Raw genomic sequence first — 17905 nt, 5'->3', positions numbered from 1 at the left:
ACACACTGTATTATTAGTATTGAGAGACAGGCTCTCTGTCTGTTCCTCAGGCTGGGACAAGAGATCACACACTGTATTATTATTATTGTGAAACAGGCTCACCGTTTTTTTTCCCGGGCTGGGAGAGAAGATCACACTGTATTATTATTATTATTGAGAGTCTGGCTCACTGTTCCCCAGGCTGGGACAGGAGATCCCACACTATATTATTATTATTGAGAGACATGCTCACTGTTTGTTCCTCAGACTGGGACAGGACATCCCACACTGTATTACTATTATTGACAGATAGGCTCACTGTGTCTTCGCTTGGGCTTGAACAGGAGATCACACACTGGACGCGGAGCCGATCATTTGCAATTGGGCTGTGCCGACAGACCAGGACGAGCTCTGTCGGCTCAAAAGCAGCGCAGGACCTGCAAGAACAACAGAAAGATTAGCATCCAGCGGGGGCTTCTTAGTGAGCCCAAGATCTCATCAAGAATCGGCTCCAGCAACAGGGCTGGGCGCATTGTTCCATTCTCCGACCACTCTCGGTGTAAACAAGTCCCTCCTGGTCTCTGCTTGAATTGCACTTTCCTGCGTTTGCTTTGGTGTAACTGGCTTCCCCTGCATGGGCGAATGTGTAGAAGATCCTTAGTAAGTCATTGAAGAAAACCGAGAAGAGGTCGGAGTGGCCTCTGTCGTTCATCAACAATCCAGTCAGGCAGTACTCCTCTGTAAAGCGCCGTTCGTTCACATCGATTGGCTTTTTTTTGCCTTCATTCGTACAAGTAGTAAAAGCAGACGCCCCTATTCTGCCGTGACTCGGTTGCGGCTACAACGCAAAGTACTGACCACTATACAATCACGGCGAGTTACCGAGACAGACGTGGCAGGGCGGAAAAGGCTGTGCTCTCTTCGTGTGACATAATTCGGAAAAGTCCTGACGTTGCATTTCAACTGAGCCCCAGTATACATCGACCCTTCGACACTCTGAGTGACAACGCTCTTGCATGTTTTCTCATATTTATGTAGTTTGCTTGGATGATGCCTGGAACAGCGGGGTTGTGTGCTCCCATATGGTCTAGCGGTTAGGATTCCTGGTTTTCACCCAGGCGGCCCGGGTTCGACTCCCGGTATGGGAATGTGTCCGTTTTGCCTCCTGCTTTCCAAAAGATCAGCACCGTGTACGAAAGAGCCGCATTAAAACTACTCGAACGTGCAAAACGTGCGAGAAGAGGGGGCGCTTGTTTCCAACCGAAACTTCTCGCGTGTGAGACGAGCTGATCATCGCTGTGGGAGGGTTACTCTGGTAGACAGGGCTGACCTTCGGCAATAGGATTTATACTCTCCAAGATGATATTTGCACTTTCTGGAGAGGCGATTTTCTCCACTTCAGTAGCCCGATTTCTTCGATTGCGTGGAGAGGGCTGTAGAATGTGGCGCCGCCTTTCCTGCTCCGTCCATGACAGGCGTGCTGGTCTCTGGAGAGAGAGCACGGTCCATCAGCGCACTCCAATAAAGGCACTGGAACCAGCTGAATCGCATTGGCGAAGCTCAGCACTGGGCCGCTGGGCACAGTTTACCATCGTTTCCGTAGTGTAGTGGTTATCATGTTCGCCTCACACGCGAAAAGTCCCCTGTTCGAAACCAGGCGGAAACAGACTTCTTTTGTCGCCACGCTGTGATCGAACAGACCCACTCACCTCTTAGTGTGGCGGGATCTGCACAGTGCAGGTCGCAGCGCATCCTGCTTTCACTTCAATGCGCGTCCTGATGTACCCCGGTCTCCCGCGTGACAGGTGGGGACAGGTGACAGGTCCTATACTAACGAGGAAGACATCGCTCTCTCCGACCCCCGGCATCGTGTCCCGACCCACCGTGCTGGAAGCCGACGCGTGCTGTGATTCCTTTACGGAGCAGAAATGACAACCGAGGAGCCGAGAGATCATTTCAGCATTTCGCGTCTGAACGGAAAACACAAACGACCAACTCGGAATGACTTGCCTTTGACGCTTTTCAAAGCGTTCTTTGTGCACGATGACTGCGCCGCCTAGCAGATACAAATGGGTTGTACAACTTTTAACTAGCAAATGGAAGAGGGCTGAAGTAAGAGACAAGATGTAAATAGGGTTAACTTAAGTCAATTCTGCCTGAAAATTAGACTTCTAAGCAACAGGGGTTTATGGCAGGAAAGGGGGTTAACTGATAAGGATTCCAGATGCGAGGGGGCATAATCTTAAACTGACCATTTGGCCAGGGTCTCTTAACTGGCCAAATACCACGACCCCCCCCTTACCATAACACCGAATGATGTCTGAAGCAGCAAGGAAGGACTATATAACCTGAAAGTTTGTACCGGCACATCGAAGAATACTTCGGTTTTGTTGTTTCTTGCGGGAAAAAAGTCCCGACTCTCTCTGATCGATTGGGAAATCTCTGCTCCCTGCGAGAATCGCCTGAGATGACGGAGTAAATGTGAGTTCCTGAATTCCTCTGGCCCGGGGAAGACACCGGTGTATGTAATGGGTGGTTTGCTGTAAGCCCAGAATTTGGTCTGGCAGGCGGTCCGCGGTATTGTGTACAGGCGTTCGAAGCTGGTGTAGGCATCCCACACTGACAGATGAAGAAACTGAGTCTCTTTAGTCTGAAGGGAGTGTCTCACACTGACAGGCCGGAGGAACTGAGTCTCTTTAGTCTGAAGGGAGTGTCTCACACTGACAGATTGAAGAAACTGAGTCTCTTTAGTCTGAAGGGAGTGTCTCACACTGACAGGCCGGAGGAACTGAGTCTCTTTAGTCTGAAGGGAGTGTCTCACACTGACAGATTGAAGAAACTGAGTCTCTTTAGTCTGAAAGGAGTGAACCCAGGTGCCCTGTGCTGAGCCAGGATCAGGGTGGAGTGGCGATTGCCATGATCCGGCGAGCACAAAGCTTCATCAGCTGCCCTTTGCCACAGGAGGTAAGAGGATGTCCAGTGATGACGGGCTTCCCTGTCCGTCGTGGCAGTGAACAGGTCCTGGTTACAGGATCTCTAAAAAAGGAAATAAAGACTGAAATCAGATCCGACCCACCATGCTGCCATGGCAACGGTGCACTGCCCAGTGAAAGTGGCAGCCTGTCCCTGGACTGTGGGTGGAAACTGGAGCACCTGGAGGAAACCCCCACAGACCAGGGAGAGAACATGCAAACTCCACACAGACAGCACCCACAGCCCAGGTCCAGCACTGTGAAGCATGCCCGACGATGCGGAAGGGCTTTTACAAATGAGTGTGTAACTCACACTGGTGCCCAGGATGGCCTGCTACCGGATCGCAACCTAATTTTCTTAATGCAGTTTGTTCGAAGCGGTTTGCAGGAGCTGGAGGTGAGGACTGAGCTGGGGTCCAGGGTGCGAGAGTGACTGCTGATGTCGTGTGTGTGTGTGTGTGTGTGTGTGTGTGTGTGTGTGTGTGTGTGTGTGTGTGTGTGTGTGTCTGGATCATTGTGAGCGCCGTCAGGTTTGTGTATTTGTTTAAACAAGAGGACGTGTCTGTGCGGGTCTGACTCTGTGTGAAGGTGCATCTCTAACTGTGTGCGCGCTGGCCTGTCTATCTCTCTACACTGCATGAGGGGCTAAATCTGCCTCCGAGAACCCAACTTTTCAGAAGAAAAATCTATGAAAAGGCACGGCCTGGCCCTCTTCTCTTGCTCTCGACGTACAACACACTGGGGGATGAAGCTGGTGTCTTCAGCTGTAACCCTAGCTATTTATGCAAACAGCTCTTTTATGAAAAGCAGCTCTAGGCCTAGACAGGAGGAACAGATAAAACAAATCTTGGATTTATGGCTTATTCAAAGCAGACTGAGCGCTGCTATACTGTATGTAGGAGCCAGAGATGAAGAATGAGCTATTTAAGGAAATCAGGAGAGTGAGAGAGGGAGTGTGTGTTTTTCCTCCCAAAAGAGAAGGCTTGTGGTTCATTTGCTTTTCTGCACAGGCTGCCAACGTGAGTACGTGTTGGGTTCTTGGTTTGAATGCTCGAGTTGTCAGGCTGGCGTTTTTTGTTCCTGTTGGAGCCCATAATTGTGAACAAGGCGCTTGAGGACGTCTCTGTGCGGGTGTGCATTTGTAATGACGTGTGTGTGCCTCTCTGTTTCAGTATAAACAATGCATTTAAGAAATTCAGCCTTTTCATGTTCCTAATATTCTTTCCTTCTCGACAATAATAACTAAGGTGGCTGCTGGAAGAGGTGTTAATGGGGCCAGCAGGGGGTGCTCACCCTGCGGTCTGTGTGGGTCCTAATGCCCCAGTATAGTGATGGGGACACTGGACTGTAAACTGGCGCCGTCCTTCGGATGAGACGTAAAACCGAGGTCCTGACTCTCTGTGGTCATTAAAAATCCCAGGGTGTTTCTCGAAAAGAGTAGGGGTTTTACCCCAGTGTCCAGGCCAAATTTCCCATTGACCCTTACCAATCATGGCCTCCTAATAACCCCCATTTATGAATTGGCTTCATTACTCTGCTCTCCTCCCCACTGATAGCTGGTGTGTGGGGAGCGTTCTGGCGCACTATGGCTGCCGTCGCATCATCCAGGTGGATGCTGCACATTGGTGGTGGTGGAGGGGAGTCCCCATGTCCTGCAAAGCGTTTTGAGTGGAGTGTCCAGAAAAGCACTATATAAGTGTAAGCAATTATTATTCATTATAATGTAATAAGTCCATTATTTCTCACCCCTCCATTGCAAGGCATACACAACACAAACACCAGGAACAATTTTCTCAGAAGCCAGTTAACCTCCCAGAAGAAATAAAAGGTGTTAAAAGTAAGTATCTCCTTTAGGTGAGGACAGACTGGATCAAACAAAAACAACATTTGAAGTGAATTGCAAATGTATTGAGTTGTGATGCAACTGTAACTTGAACCTAACATGACTGGGGCGTGCATTTTTGAAATTGCATTTTCACAGCTGAAATACAAAATGAAGCTGATCGCAGTCCAAACTCAAGGTATTGTTGTAAAACTAAATATTCAACATGTTTCTACCTGTCCCTTTTCAGCTCACTCAGAAGTCCACAGCCTGCAGCCTGGTGCCTCTCTGTCTCCCCCCTCCACACTGCTGGTCCAGTGGAGGTGCTGTTTGATCCTGCACGATCTGTCCAGAATCGTATAGTCTTACTGAGCAGCGCAGGGCTCCCTGGCCCCAGGTACGAACAGTGAGTGTCAGTGCAGAACAGCTCTCTGACACTCCGCTCCCTCACTCCAGCTGATCAGGGCAACTACACAGTGAGGGACCTTAATGGAAGCAGTATCAGCACTGTGATCGTCACTGTGGGTGGTGAGCAGGTCTACAGTAGGATCACTAGAGGGCTCTATATTCTTGACAGAGTGTGTTCTTATATCATCCTCTGTCCTGATTGTCTTTCAGCTCACAGAGACAATGTCACCCTGCAGCCTGAAGCCTCTCTGTCTGTCCCTCTGTTCACTGGAGAGCCAGTGGAGGTGCTGTTTGATCCTGCAGGAGGTGGAAACTGGACCTCAGTGTGTTCTGTCCAGAACAGCACAGCCAGCTGTGTCCCCCAGTACAGTTTTTATTTTATTTTTGATGATTAGCCATATGTTGATTACAATATTGTACATAATGTATAATTTGAACTCGATATTTTTCAGGAGTGAATGATTGTATATTTTCAGAATAAATTTCGAAACCAATTATTGTCCCTCGATCTGTCTCTCTCTCGTCCTGCTGTCTGTCTGTCCCTGCCTCTCTGTCTCTCTCTCTTTCAGCCCCGTCTGTCAGTCTGTCTGTCCTTCTCTCTCCTTCCTCTCTCTCTCTCCTTCCGCTCTCTCTCTCGGTTTGTTTGTCCCTCAATCTCAATCTTTCTCTTTGCCTGCTGTCTTTCTGTGCCTTCATCTTTGTGTCTCTCTCTCCTTCCTTTCTGTCTGTCTCTCTGTCTGTCCTGCGTTGTCCCAGCTGGGCCTGTCTCCCCGGCTCTCTGCCTTCAGCTCTGTTCGCCGATGTCCCACCAGCCCGTCTCTCTCTCAGCCTGTCTCTTGACTTGCAGGAGGAAGAGGAGGTGGAGACAGCTCCTCCGGCAGGAGAGAGGAAGAAGGTCAGTGCTGGTCCCACCCTGCCTCCTGTCCTGTCTGTGGTGGAGTTTCGCCATCTTGTCTGTCTTGTCAGCCCTGTCTGTCAGTGTCTCTCCCCTCCTCCTCTCTGTGCTGTGGTGTCCAGTCAGTGTGTCTCTCTCCTCCTCCTCTCTGTCCTGTGGTGTCCAGGCAGTGTGTCTCTCTCCTCCTCCTCTTCTCTGTCCTATGGTGTACAGTGGGTCAGTATTAGTGGGCTACACCCAGGCTCACTCACTGCGAGTGTGATCTCAGCAGAGTCTCTGTACTCTTGGGACACTTGACTCACCTGTCTCTCTCTTTCTCTCCCTGTGCTGTCCCTCTCCTGCCCCCTCTCTCCCTCCTCGGACTCCAGCTGGAGGAGGTCCAATCACCACCTCCTGTGAGACAGAAGAAAAAGAAGGTGGGTAATGCTCTGATCCTCTCTTTACTCCTGTCCAGTGTCCAGTCAGTGTGTGTGTATGAACCCCTCTCTCTCTCAGTGCAGTGTTCATGTACTGGAGTGTCCAGTCAGTGTGTGTGTATGAACCCCTCTCTCTCTCAGTGCAGTGTTCATGTCCTGGAGTGTCCAGTCCGACTCTTAACGTGACTCTCCTGTCTCTGCTTCAGAAGTGCTGGTGCGTCTTTTTAAAGTCCCTGAGCTGCATGTCGGTGGAGACAGATGATAAGGACGAGCCGATGGAGGCGGCGGAGACCGTGTGTCAGGAGAGGAAGAGCGAGGGAGAGGAGGAGCAGGCTGCCGGGAAGGACAAGAAGAAGAAGAGGAGGTGCAGGTGAGCAGACAGGGGGACGCCGCCCGGTCGTGTCTGTGATTCAAGGAGGAGTCTCCTCTTGCTGTTTGATGTCATGGTGATGTCCGTGTCTGTGTCCCTCACACTTGCAATAACAATATTCTTTCCAGGTTCCTTTCCTGGTTCTGTGCCAGCTAGGATCTGAGTTGGTTGCCTTCCCCACCAAGGACTGGACTGGACTGGACTGGACTGGAGCTGAGGGACACCAGACTGGACTGGACCGAAGCTGAGGGACCCCAGACTGTGCTGGACCGAAGCTGAGGGACCCCAGACTGCACTGGACTGGAGCTGAGGGACCCCAGTCTGTGCTGGACCGAAGCTGAGGGACCCCAGTCTGTGCTGGGCCAAAGCTGAGGGACCCCAGTCTGTGCTGGACCGAAGCTGAGGGACTCCAGACTGTGCTGGACCAAAGCTGAGGGGCCCCAGACTGGACTGGACTGGAGCTGAGGGGCCCCAGGCTGTGCTGGACCGAAGCTGAGGGACCCCAGACTGGACTGGACCAAAGCTAAGGGACCCCAGACTGTGCTGGACTGAAGCTGAGGGACCCCAGTCTGGACCGAAGCTGAGAGACCCCAGTCTGTGCTGGACCGAAGCTGAGGGACCCCAGTCTGGACTGCACTGGAGCTGAGGGACCCCAGTCTGGACCGCACTGGAGCTGAGGGACCCCAGTCTGGACCGAAGCTGAGGGACCCCAGTCTGTGCTGGGCCGAAGCTGAGGGACACCAGTCTGTGCTGGGCCGAAGATGAGGGACCCCAGTCTGTGCTGGACCGAAGCTGAGGGACCCCAGACTGTGCTGGACCGAAGCTAAGGGACCCCAGACTGGGCTGCACTGGAGCTGAGGGACACCAGACTGGACTGGACTGCACTGGAGCTGAGGGGCCCCATACTGGACTGGACCAGAGCTGAGGGGCCCCAGACTGGACTGGACCGGAGCTGAGGGAGCCCAGATCCCAGTCTGGACTGAAGCTGAGAGACCCCAGTCTGGACTGAAGCTGAGGGACCCCAGACCCCAGTCTGGACTGAAGCTGAGGAACCCCAGACTGGACTGTGGAAAACTTTCACATTATCTCCACCTGAGTCCTCAGATCGTCTGCATGACCTTGTATTATTAAGTATTATTTTAAGGTCCTGTGATGATCGTAAGATGGGGGGGGGGGTGTCCCTTGACATTCATCTGTATTGTAATTTTTGTTCTTTTGTTAAGCATCATTGAAATGTTTTTTAAAAAAAGCTTTTGTTTTTTTCCCTCCCCCCCCCGAAAGGAACGAACAGAGTCTGTCTTTCTCTTTCATCCCGGAGAGTTTGTGGTTGATGGATTGAGGCCGAGAGCCCTCGTTGTCTGCGTGCCACCAGTTAGCGGGGCTAAAGCAGGGGGGGCATCGTGTCCAATACTCCTTGAAACGAGACAGATTTCAAGCCACCTCCGTCTGAAGAGAAGGAAGTTGACCACGAACTCCAGGGTGTCCTAGGAAGCTCTTTAGCCATCGTTTGCCCAGCAGCCATCTCACCCTGCAGCTCCCAGCTAGCAGCCCCCTCCCCACTGGAGCCCAGCAGGTAGAAGCCTGGTCAGTACCTGGAGGGGAGACTCCTGGGAAAAACTGAGGTTGCTGCTGGGAGAGGTGTTAGTAGGGCCAGCAGGGGGCGCTCACCCTGCAGTCTGTGTGGGTCCTGATGCCCCAGTATAGTGACGGGGACACTGGACTGTAAACAAGCGCTGTCCTTCGGATGAGACGTCAAACCGAGGTCCTGACTCTCTGTGCTCATTAACAATCCCGGGGTGTTTCTGGAGAGGAGTAGGGGTGTTACCCCAGTGTCCTGGCCTGATTCCCCCCCTGGTCTTGACCCATCATGGCCTCCTTATCACCCCCCTCTCTGAACTGGCTCCATCCCTCTGCTCTCCTCCCCACTGAGAGCTGCTGTGTGCTGAGCGGACTGGAGCATCATCCAGGTAGGGGCTGCACACTGTGGGGGCTGGAGGGGATCACCCTGACCTGGGAAGAGCTCTGAGGGGAGGGTCCAGACTTATTAATTATTATTATTATTCGTGCTGCACTGGGCTTCAGTCCTGGCAGTGAGAGGGGGACTCTGTGATCAGTACAGATACTTATGACTGTATAATAATACACGATAGAAATGGAAAACAGGGTAGCGCTGTTATCTCTTCGAAACGTTTTGAACTGCCAGAAGAAGTTTTCACAACCCGGACTCGTGAAGGTACAGGTCTTCTCCCTTTGTCCGGAGTAAGGTGAGAGGTCACCCCCTCGGGGCGCAGTATCCCCGATGCACCCCCCCCACCACCCAAAACGACACACACTTCTGTGACGACTGGGAGACCCCGGTTTGACCAGCCCCTGCGGTGGAGGAAACGACCCGCTGGAGAGAACACGCAGACTCCACACAGAAGGGTCACCTCGGCATTTATTCCAACAGCAAAACAACACCAGAGAGAAACGGTCTCCGAAAGAGAAGCGCACACCGGGAAAAACACGACAGGGTCATTACAAATGGGAATAGGAGTTATTTTTTTATTTTCCGGACGTCAGTTGTATCGTGTCCTGGTGATTTCTCCCGTTTCGAACGGAGTTTAATGTCGCGTTTCTACTTTATTAGAGAGAGGCACTGAACTTTGGGGAACGTGACATCCACCCAGTATTACTAGTAGGTTGATAAATATAAATGTTCTTTTTCCCCCCGTATGATACCTCGCGAAATATAACGATGGCCAACTCCTTAAGTCAAAATTTAAACCCTTCTCACGCTACAAGACAGTCCGTCAACATCACCGCGGCCCAAAGCGCGACCTTCGGTATGACGTTGGCGGAAAAGGGGGTAGGGTAAGTACGTCACAGCCGGGGGAAGCCCCTATCACGTGAGAGGGGTGCGGCGGGCGACGAGCCCCCGGGGGCGAAGAGAAGTTGATTTGCGTGGGGTGTGGAAACACTACACGACCGGGCAAGCGAGCCATTTTTTTTTGTTTTGTTTTTTCCAGAACATCAGAACAACCGCAGAGATGACCATCGATCCACCTCCAGACATTTCCTTTTTTGTCCTCTTTGGCCTCCAAAATAAAAAAAAAACTGGGATCCATCGCCAAATTAAAACGTCAACCACTTTTCGGGCTTTCGTGCTGTCCATGATGAAACCGTCATGGTTGTGTAAGCATACGTTACGTCACAGACCGGCGGCGCTCGGACGTGAGGAGTGTCGTTACGTTTTTGAAATGGCACGTCAGACAAGATCTCTGACAAGATCTCCGAAAAACCCAAACCTGTAAGATTCAATTTCAATTCAGTTTTTTTATATAGCGCCTTTCACAACAAGAATGCCCCAAGGCCCCGAACAAAGGAGTTGTTCCACACCCCCACCACCCTCTGTGTACAGTAGAGCCCCCTGTACTGACTGGAGGAGCTCACCCAGCTGTGTCTGGAGAGAAGCCGGGGTATCGGCTTCAACCACAGGGCTGGGCGGCTTGTTCCCCACCCCCATCCCCTTCTGTGTACAGAAGAGCCTCCTGTCCTGACTCCAGTAGGAAATGTCACCTGGAGGCAAAACACCGGCTTCTTTTAACAGATCACCTCGGGAATCGGGAACAACGGAGCTGTGTGCGGCCGTCTGTACGGAGGGGTTCAGCGCGGGGGGGCTCCGGGCTCGGGTCTGGACCCGGGGGGGGGGGGGGGGTGCTGTCTGTGTGGAGTCTGCATGTTCTCCCTGTGTTCTTCGGGTCCAAAGACAGGCTTTTGGGCTAATTGGCTTCTGGGAAAACTGGCCCTGGTGTGTGTGTGTCCTATGATGGAGTGCTGTCCTGTCCAGGGTGTGTGAGTGAATGTGTGTTTGTCATGTGATGGACTGGTTCCTGTCCAGAGTGTGTGAGTGTGTGTGTCTGAGTGTCCTGTGAGGGACTGGTGTCCTATCCAGGTTGTGTGTGTGTGTCCTGTGAGGGACTGGTGTCCTGTTCAGGGTGTGTGAGTGTGTGTGTGTATCCTGTGAGTGACTGGTGTCCTGTCCAGGGTGTGTTAGTGTGTGTGTCCTGTGATGGACTGGTGTCCTATCTAGGGTGTGTGTATGTCCTGTGATGGACTGGTGTCCTGTCCAGGGTGTGTGAGTGAGTGTGTGTGTGTCCTGTGATGGACTGGTGTCCTGTCCAGGGTGTGTGAGTGTGTGTGTCTGTGTGTCCTGTGATGGACAGATGGTACCAAGCCTGGACACCCATGAGACACTGGCTTCCTCAGAAGACTCTCACGGAGGGCACACTGTCCCTAACCCGGGTCCAGAAGAAACTACAGTGATCTATAATTCCTGCGCCTCGGAAGGGTTTATGACGTCTATGTCCGGCGCCCGCGCCCGTGGACTGGCGGTTTGGCGTCGCGCTCCGCAGCTCGAGCTTCGGTGCGAGGCAGGGCGGGAGGGAGCCGATGTGGCCTCGGCGCCATCTTTGCTGGTGAGTCAATTGTGACCGTTGCGGTACAACAAACCATCAATCAAGCTTTTCCCACCCCGTCCAGTATTTCTGTCGCGGCCCACGTCCCTTACAATCGACAAACTATAAAAAAAACAGTAGCCCTTCGCAACATTACACGCCATTTTTTTTATTTTAAACGTCCGCTAGATACGCAGGTGGCTCGATACCTGTCTTATCCTCGCCGGCGTCTTTATACCGGCAAGTGAATTTTATTTGGGGTCCCTCAGAATTGTGACAGAAATGTCAGTGAACCACAATAAAAAACGAAACTTTTTTTTAAAGGCGGTGAATGGATTTTTTGAGTAACCGTGTAGCGACTAACGTAAGGAAAAAAAAGTTGTCTTTCCCTACGAAGACTTTTTGGTACAGGACTTTCTTTAAATATCAGTTGTCCATAGCGTTTTACAAAAAGTTGATGATGATCTTGGAGATAATTGCAAAGGAAAATTGAGATAACTACTAAAACATTACGTGTGAAACGACAGGACAGAACTTTGAACCCACAAAGAAACAAAGGTATTAAATATTGCCTCGTCATGGGGGGTTGATAATTGTAGTAAGTGTTCCTAATTTTCGTAAAGAAATGTATATTATGGGAGTCACACGTGAGATTTAGTGTATATACGTTTCATATTGTGCATATATACGGGGTTAAAAAGTGGAATGAGTATGATTATAAACTCGTGTGTCCTATAATCAGATAATTTTTGAACAAGCTTTGATTAGACAGGTGAAAAACAACATCAGATCCTTTATTTTAATATATTCTCACGTCTGAATATCAGCTTCTCCCCTCTGGCCAACATTTCAGGGCTCCCAGGTGTAGATCCCAAATTGAAACAAATATTAATTTGTTACCCAGTTAAACAGTTAATAGAAGTGAGTGACCAGGGTAAATAAAGGTGTGTCAGTGTAAACTGTTTATTCTGGACCAGACTTCGTCATGTGTGATATGTCATGACTTCTTATATTAAGTTTTATCTTTATATTTAGTTCTACATGTGTAATAGATGCGATGTGTGTCCATAAAAAGGTTTCTCCAGGGGAAAATCAAGTTCGTTTTAAAACCGTGTTTCCTTTTTAGGGTAGGTTTGCATTCCAAGTGTGGGGTTTTTGCCTTTTTGTATTTTTGCTGAGACAAGTTGCCTTTCTTATACGCGGAGGGATCTGCTCGTGAGATGTCCGCTTGGTCCATTTCTGAGCTCAGTATAAGGTGTAGAAAGCATAACTGTCATCATAACCCGCATCTCACCCAGGTGTGGAATAATGTTGTGACTATTGCTTCAGCAATAACATGCTGATTGCATGTTTCTAGATGGGAATAACAGAGATCTCAACTACTGAGGGGCCTTATTAATAAAGTCTCCACAGCCGAAGCGCTGTGTCTCTTTTCAGCTGGCGATAAACCTTTCCTCGATCCTTTGCGGACTTGTTAAACTGTTCATGATCAGAATAAAAAACGCTCACGCTAATACACAAGCACCCGTGTCTCGCCAAAGCTGACAAATAAACAGACGGACAAGCCGCACTGCACGTGTGAACAGGGGAATGAGCGAGCGCGCGGGGATAGGGCGCCTCCTGCGCTTAAAAGCTTACAGCACCTGGTATTCCCAGGCGGTCTCCCATCCAAGTACTAACCAGGCCCATCCCTGTTTAGCTTCCGCGATCAGACAACAGGCGTGCTCAAGGGGGTGTGGCCGTAAGCGAGAGCCAGGCTCGCTGGCACCCTTCTTATTGAGAGGACAGCTCCGTCACCTCTTTTACGACGCTGCTTTTTTTGCCTTGCGTTTTTCTCTTCCCACGTTCTCTCTCTTCACTGCCTTCGTCCCCGCTCTATTTCACTTCAGCCTTTCACTCTTGCTTCCTTCCAATGAGGACGGAGCTGCGGGAGAAAGGGCGCTATAGAGGATCGCTGTGGAGAGCTGCTGCTGTGCTCTGACATCTGAGCTCTGTGGAAAACGATCTCAATACAATTCTGAAAAACGCGATTCCCCGAATGCCAGCCGAACAAGTCTCCACAGCCGAAGCGCTGTGTCTCTTTTCAGCTGGCGATAAACCTTTCCTCAATCCTTTGCGGACTTGTAAAACTGTTCCTGATCAGAATAAAAAACGCTCACGCTAATAAACAATCACCCGTGTCTCGCCAAAGCTGACAAACAGACGGACAAGCCGCACTGCATGTGTGAACAGGGGAATGAACGAGGGAGCGGGGATAGGGCGCCTCCTGCGCTTAAAAGCTTACAGCACCTGGCATTCCCAGGTGGTCTCCCATCCAAGTACTAACCAGGCCCATCCCTGTTTAGCTTCCGAGATCAGACGAGATCAGGCGTGCTCAAGGGGGTGTGGCCGTAACCAAGAGCAAGGCTCGCTGGCACCCTTCTAATTGAGAGGACAGCTCCGTCACCTCTTTTACGACGCTGCTTTTTTTCCCTTGCGTTTTTCTCTTCTTCCCACGTTCTCTCTCTTCACTGCCTTCGTCCCCGCTCTATTTCACATCAGCCTTTCACTCTTGCTTCCTTCCAATGAGGACGGGGCTGTGGGAGAAAGGGGGCTATAGAGGATCGCTGTGGAGAGCTGCTGCTGTGCTTTGACATCTGAGCTCTGTGGAAAACGATCTCAATACAATTCTGAAAAACGCGACTCTCATAACGCCAGCCGAACAAGTCTCCACAGCCGAAGCGCTGTCTCTTTTCAGCTGGCGATAAACCTTTCCTCGATCCTTTGCGGACTTGTAAAACTGTTCCTGATCAGAATAAAAAACGCTCACGCTAATACACAAGCACCCGTGTCTCGCCAAAGCTGACAAATAAACAGACGGACAAGCCGCACTGCACGTGTGAACAGGGGAATGAGCGAGCGAGCGGGGATAGGGCGCCTCCTGCGCTTAAAAGCTTACAGCACCTGGTATTCCCAGGCGGTCTCCCATCCAAGTACTAACCAGGCCCATCCCTGTTTAGCTTCCGAGATCAGACGAGATCAGGCGTGCTCAAGGGGGTGTGGCCGTAAGCAAGAGCAAGGCTCGCTGGCACCCTTCTTATTGAGAGGACAGCTCCGTCACCTCTTTTACGACGCTGCTTTTTTTCCCTTGCGTTTTTCTCTTCTTCCCACGTTCTCTCTCTTCACTGCCTTCGTCCCCGCTCTATTTCACTTCAGCCTTTCACTCTTGCTTCCTTCCAATGAGGACGGAGCTGCGGGAGAAAGGGCGCTATAGAGGATCGCTGTGGAGAGCTGCTGCTGTGCTTTGACATCTGAGTTCTGTGGAAAACGATCTCAATACAATTCTGAAAAACGCGACTCTCCGAACGCCAGCCGAACAAGTCTCCACGGCCGAAGCGCTGTGTCTCTTTTCAGCTGGCGATAAACCTTTCCTCGATCCTTTGCGGACTTGTAAAACTGTTCTTGATCAGAATAAAAAACGCTCACGCTAATACACAAGCACCCGTGTCTCGCCAAAGCTGACAAATAAACAGACGGACAAGCCGCACTGCACGTGTGAACAGGGGAATGAGCGAGCGAGCGGGGATAGGGCGCCTCCTGCGCTTAAAAGCTTACAGCACCTGGTATTCCCAGGCGGTCTCCCATCCAAGTACTAACCAGGCCCATCCCTGTTTAGCTTCCAAGATCAGACGAGATCAGGCGTGCTCAAGGGGGTGTGGCCGTAAGCGAGAGCAAGGCTCGCTGGCACCCTTCTTATTGAGAGGACAGCTCCGTCACCTCTTTTACGACGCTGCTTTTTTTCCCTTGCGTTTTTCTCTTCTTCCCACGTTCTCTCTCTTCACTGCCTTCATCCCCGCTCTATTTCACTTCAGCCTTTCACTCTTGCTTCCTTCCAATGAGGACGGAGCTGCGGGAGAAAGGGCGCTATAGAGGATCGCTGTGGAGAGCTGCTGCTGTGCTTTGACATCTGAGCTCTGTTGAAAACGATCTCAATACAATTCTGAAAAACGCGACTCTCCGAACGCCAGCCGAACAAGTCTCCACAGCCGAAGCGCTGTGTCTCTTTTCAGCTGGCGATAAACCTTTCTTCGATCCTTTGCGGACTTGTAAAACTGTTCCTGATCAGAATAAAAAACGCTCACGCTAATACACAAGCACCCGTGTCTCGCCAAAGCTGACAAATAAACAGACGGACAAGCCGCACTGCACGTGTGAACAGGGGAATGAGCGAGCGAGCGGGGATAGGGCGCCTCCTGCGCTTAAAAGCTTACAGCACCTGGTATTCCCAGGCGGTCTCCCATCCAAGTACTAACCACGCCCATCCCTGTTTAGCTTCCGAGATCAGACAAGATCAGGTGTGCTCAAGGGGGTGTGGCCGTAAGCGAGAGCAAGGCTCGCTGGCACCCTTCTTATTGAGAGGACAGCTCCGTCACCTCTTTTACGACGCTGCTTTTTTTCCCTTGCGTTTTTCTCTTCTTCCCACGTTCTCTCTCTTCACTGCCTTCGTCCCCGCTCTATTTCACTTCAGCCTTTCACTCTTGCTTCCTTCCAATGAGGACGGAGCTGCGGGAGAAAGGGCGCTATAGAGGATCGCTGTGGAGAGCTGCTGCTGTGCTTTGACATCTGAGCTCTGTGGAAAACGATCTCAATACAATTCTGAAAAACGCGACTCTCCGAACGCCAGCCGAACAAGTCTCCACAGCCGAAGCGCTGTGTCTCTTTTCAGCTGGCGATAAACCTTTCCTCGATCCTTTGCGGACTTGTAAAACTGTTCCTGATCAGAATAAAAAACGCTCACGCTAATACACAAGCACCCGTGTCTCGCCAAAGCTGACAAATAAACAGACGGACAAGCCGCACTGCACGTGTGAACAGGGGAATGAGCGAGCGAGCGGGGATAGGTCGCCTCCTGCGCTTAAAGGCTTACAGCACCTGGTATTCCCAGGCGGTCTCCCATCCAAGTACTAACCAGGCCCATCCCTGTTTAGCTTCCGAGATCAGACGAGATCAGGCGTGCTCAAGGGGGTGTGGCCGTAAGCGAGAGCAAGGCTAGCTGGCACCCTTCTTATTGAGAGGACAGCTCCGTCACCTCTTTTACGACGCTGCTTTTTTTCTCTTGCGTTTTTCTCTTCTTCCCACGTTGTCTCTCTTCATTGCCTTCGTCCCTGCTCTATTTCACTTCAGCCTTTCACTCTTGCTTCCTTCCAATGAGGACGGAGCTGCGGGAGAAAGGGGGCTATAGAGGATCGCTGTGGAGAGCTGCTGCTGTGCTTTGACATCTGAGCTCTGTGGAAAACGATCTCAATACAGTTCTGAAAAACGCGACTCTCCGAACGCCAGCCGAACAAGTCTCCACAGCCGAAGCGCTGTGTCTCTTTTCAGCTGGCGATAAACCTTTCTTCGATCCTTGGCGGACTTGTAAAACTGTTCCTGATCAGAATAAAAAACGCTCACGCTAATACACAAGCACCCGCGTCTCGCCAAAGCTGACAAATAAACAGACGGACAAGCCGCACTGCACGTGTGAACAGGGGAATGAGCGAGCGAGCGGGGATAGGGCGCCTCCTGCGCTTAAAAGCTTACAGCACCTGGTATTCCCAGGCGGTCTCCCATCCAAGTACTAACCAGGCCCATCCCTGTTTAGCTTCCGAGATCAGACGAGATCAGGCGTGCTCAAGGGGGTGTGGCCGTAAGCGAGAGCAAGGCTCGCTGGCACCCTTCTTATTGAGAGGACAGCTCCGTCACCTCTTTTACGACGCTGCTTTTTTTCCCTTGCGTTTTTCTCTTCTTCCCACGTTCTCTCTCTTCACTGCCTTCATCCCCGCTCTATTTCACTTCAGCCTTTCACTCTTGCTTCCTTCCAATGAGGACGGAGCTGCGGGAGAAAGGGCGCTATAGAGGATCGCTGTGGAGAGCTGCTGCTGTGCTTTGACATCTGAGCTCTGTTGAAAACGATCTCAATACAATCCTGAAAAACGCGACTCTCCGAACGCCAGCCGAACAAGTCTCCACAGCCGAAGCGCTGTGTCTCTTTTCAGCTGGCGATAAACCTTTCCTCGATCCTTTGCGGACTTGTAAAACTGTTCATGATCAGAATAAAAAACGCTCACGCTAATACACAAGCACCCGCGTCTCGCCAAAGCTGACAAATAAACAGACGGACAAGCCGCACTGCACGTGTGAACAGGGGAATGAGCGAGCGAGCGGGGATAGGGCGCCTCCTGCGCTTAAAAGCTTACAGCACCTGGTATTCCCAGGCGGTCTCCCATCCAAGTACTAACCAGGCCCATCCCTGTTTAGCTTCCGAGATCAGACAAGATCAGGTGTGCTCAAGGGGTTGTGGCCGTAAGCGAGAGCAAGGCTCGCTGGCACCCTTCTTATTGAGAGGACAGCTCCGTCACCTCTTTTACGACGCTGCTTTTTTTCCCTTGCGTTTTTCTCTTCTTCCCACGTTCTCTCTCTTCACTGCCTTCGTCCCCGCTCTATTTCACTTCAGCCTTTCACTCTTGCTTCCTTCCAATGAGGACGGAGCTGCGGGAGAAAGGGCGCTATAGAGGATCGCTGTGGAGAGCTGCTGCTGTGCTTTGACATCTGAGCTCTGTGGAAAACGATCTCAATACAATTCTGA

The 17905-nt window shown here is 51.2% G+C and overlaps 4 non-coding genes and 5 pseudogenes across 4 annotated transcripts; 1 reads left to right on the top strand and 8 right to left on the bottom strand.

Moving 5' to 3' along the window:
• Window positions 1-1055: 1055 nt before the first annotated feature.
• Window positions 1056-1127, top strand: trnae-uuc (transfer RNA glutamic acid (anticodon UUC)). The gene has a single exon. It is a non-coding gene; the product is annotated as a tRNA-Glu (tRNA).
• Window positions 1128-12929: 11802 nt separating this feature from the next.
• Window positions 12930-13045, bottom strand: LOC148667258 (5S ribosomal RNA; annotated as a pseudogene).
• Window positions 13046-13575: 530 nt separating this feature from the next.
• LOC148667257 (5S ribosomal RNA) lies at window positions 13576-13694 on the bottom strand (annotated as a pseudogene).
• Window positions 13695-14229: 535 nt separating this feature from the next.
• On the bottom strand, window positions 14230-14348 carry LOC148667256 (5S ribosomal RNA). The gene has a single exon (XR_015937382.1). It is a non-coding gene; the product is annotated as a 5S ribosomal RNA (ribosomal RNA).
• A 537-nt stretch (window positions 14349-14885) lies between these two features.
• LOC148667255 (5S ribosomal RNA) lies at window positions 14886-15004 on the bottom strand (annotated as a pseudogene).
• Window positions 15005-15541: 537 nt separating this feature from the next.
• On the bottom strand, window positions 15542-15660 carry LOC148667254 (5S ribosomal RNA; annotated as a pseudogene).
• Window positions 15661-16197: 537 nt separating this feature from the next.
• Window positions 16198-16316, bottom strand: LOC148667253 (5S ribosomal RNA). The gene has a single exon (XR_015937246.1). It is a non-coding gene; the product is annotated as a 5S ribosomal RNA (ribosomal RNA).
• A 537-nt stretch (window positions 16317-16853) lies between these two features.
• On the bottom strand, window positions 16854-16972 carry LOC148667252 (5S ribosomal RNA). The gene has a single exon (XR_015937381.1). It is a non-coding gene; the product is annotated as a 5S ribosomal RNA (ribosomal RNA).
• A 537-nt stretch (window positions 16973-17509) lies between these two features.
• Window positions 17510-17628, bottom strand: LOC148667251 (5S ribosomal RNA; annotated as a pseudogene).
• Window positions 17629-17905: the final 277 nt, after the last annotated feature.

The sequence above is a fragment of the Lepisosteus platostomus genome, chromosome 5 (genome assembly GCF_059453375.1).
Source record: "Lepisosteus platostomus isolate fLepPlt1 chromosome 5, fLepPlt1.hap1, whole genome shotgun sequence".
Classification (NCBI taxonomy): domain Eukaryota; kingdom Metazoa; phylum Chordata; class Actinopteri; order Semionotiformes; family Lepisosteidae; genus Lepisosteus; species Lepisosteus platostomus.
Note: the sequence above shows the minus strand (reverse complement) of the source record. Positions and strands in the feature narration are given on the sequence as shown.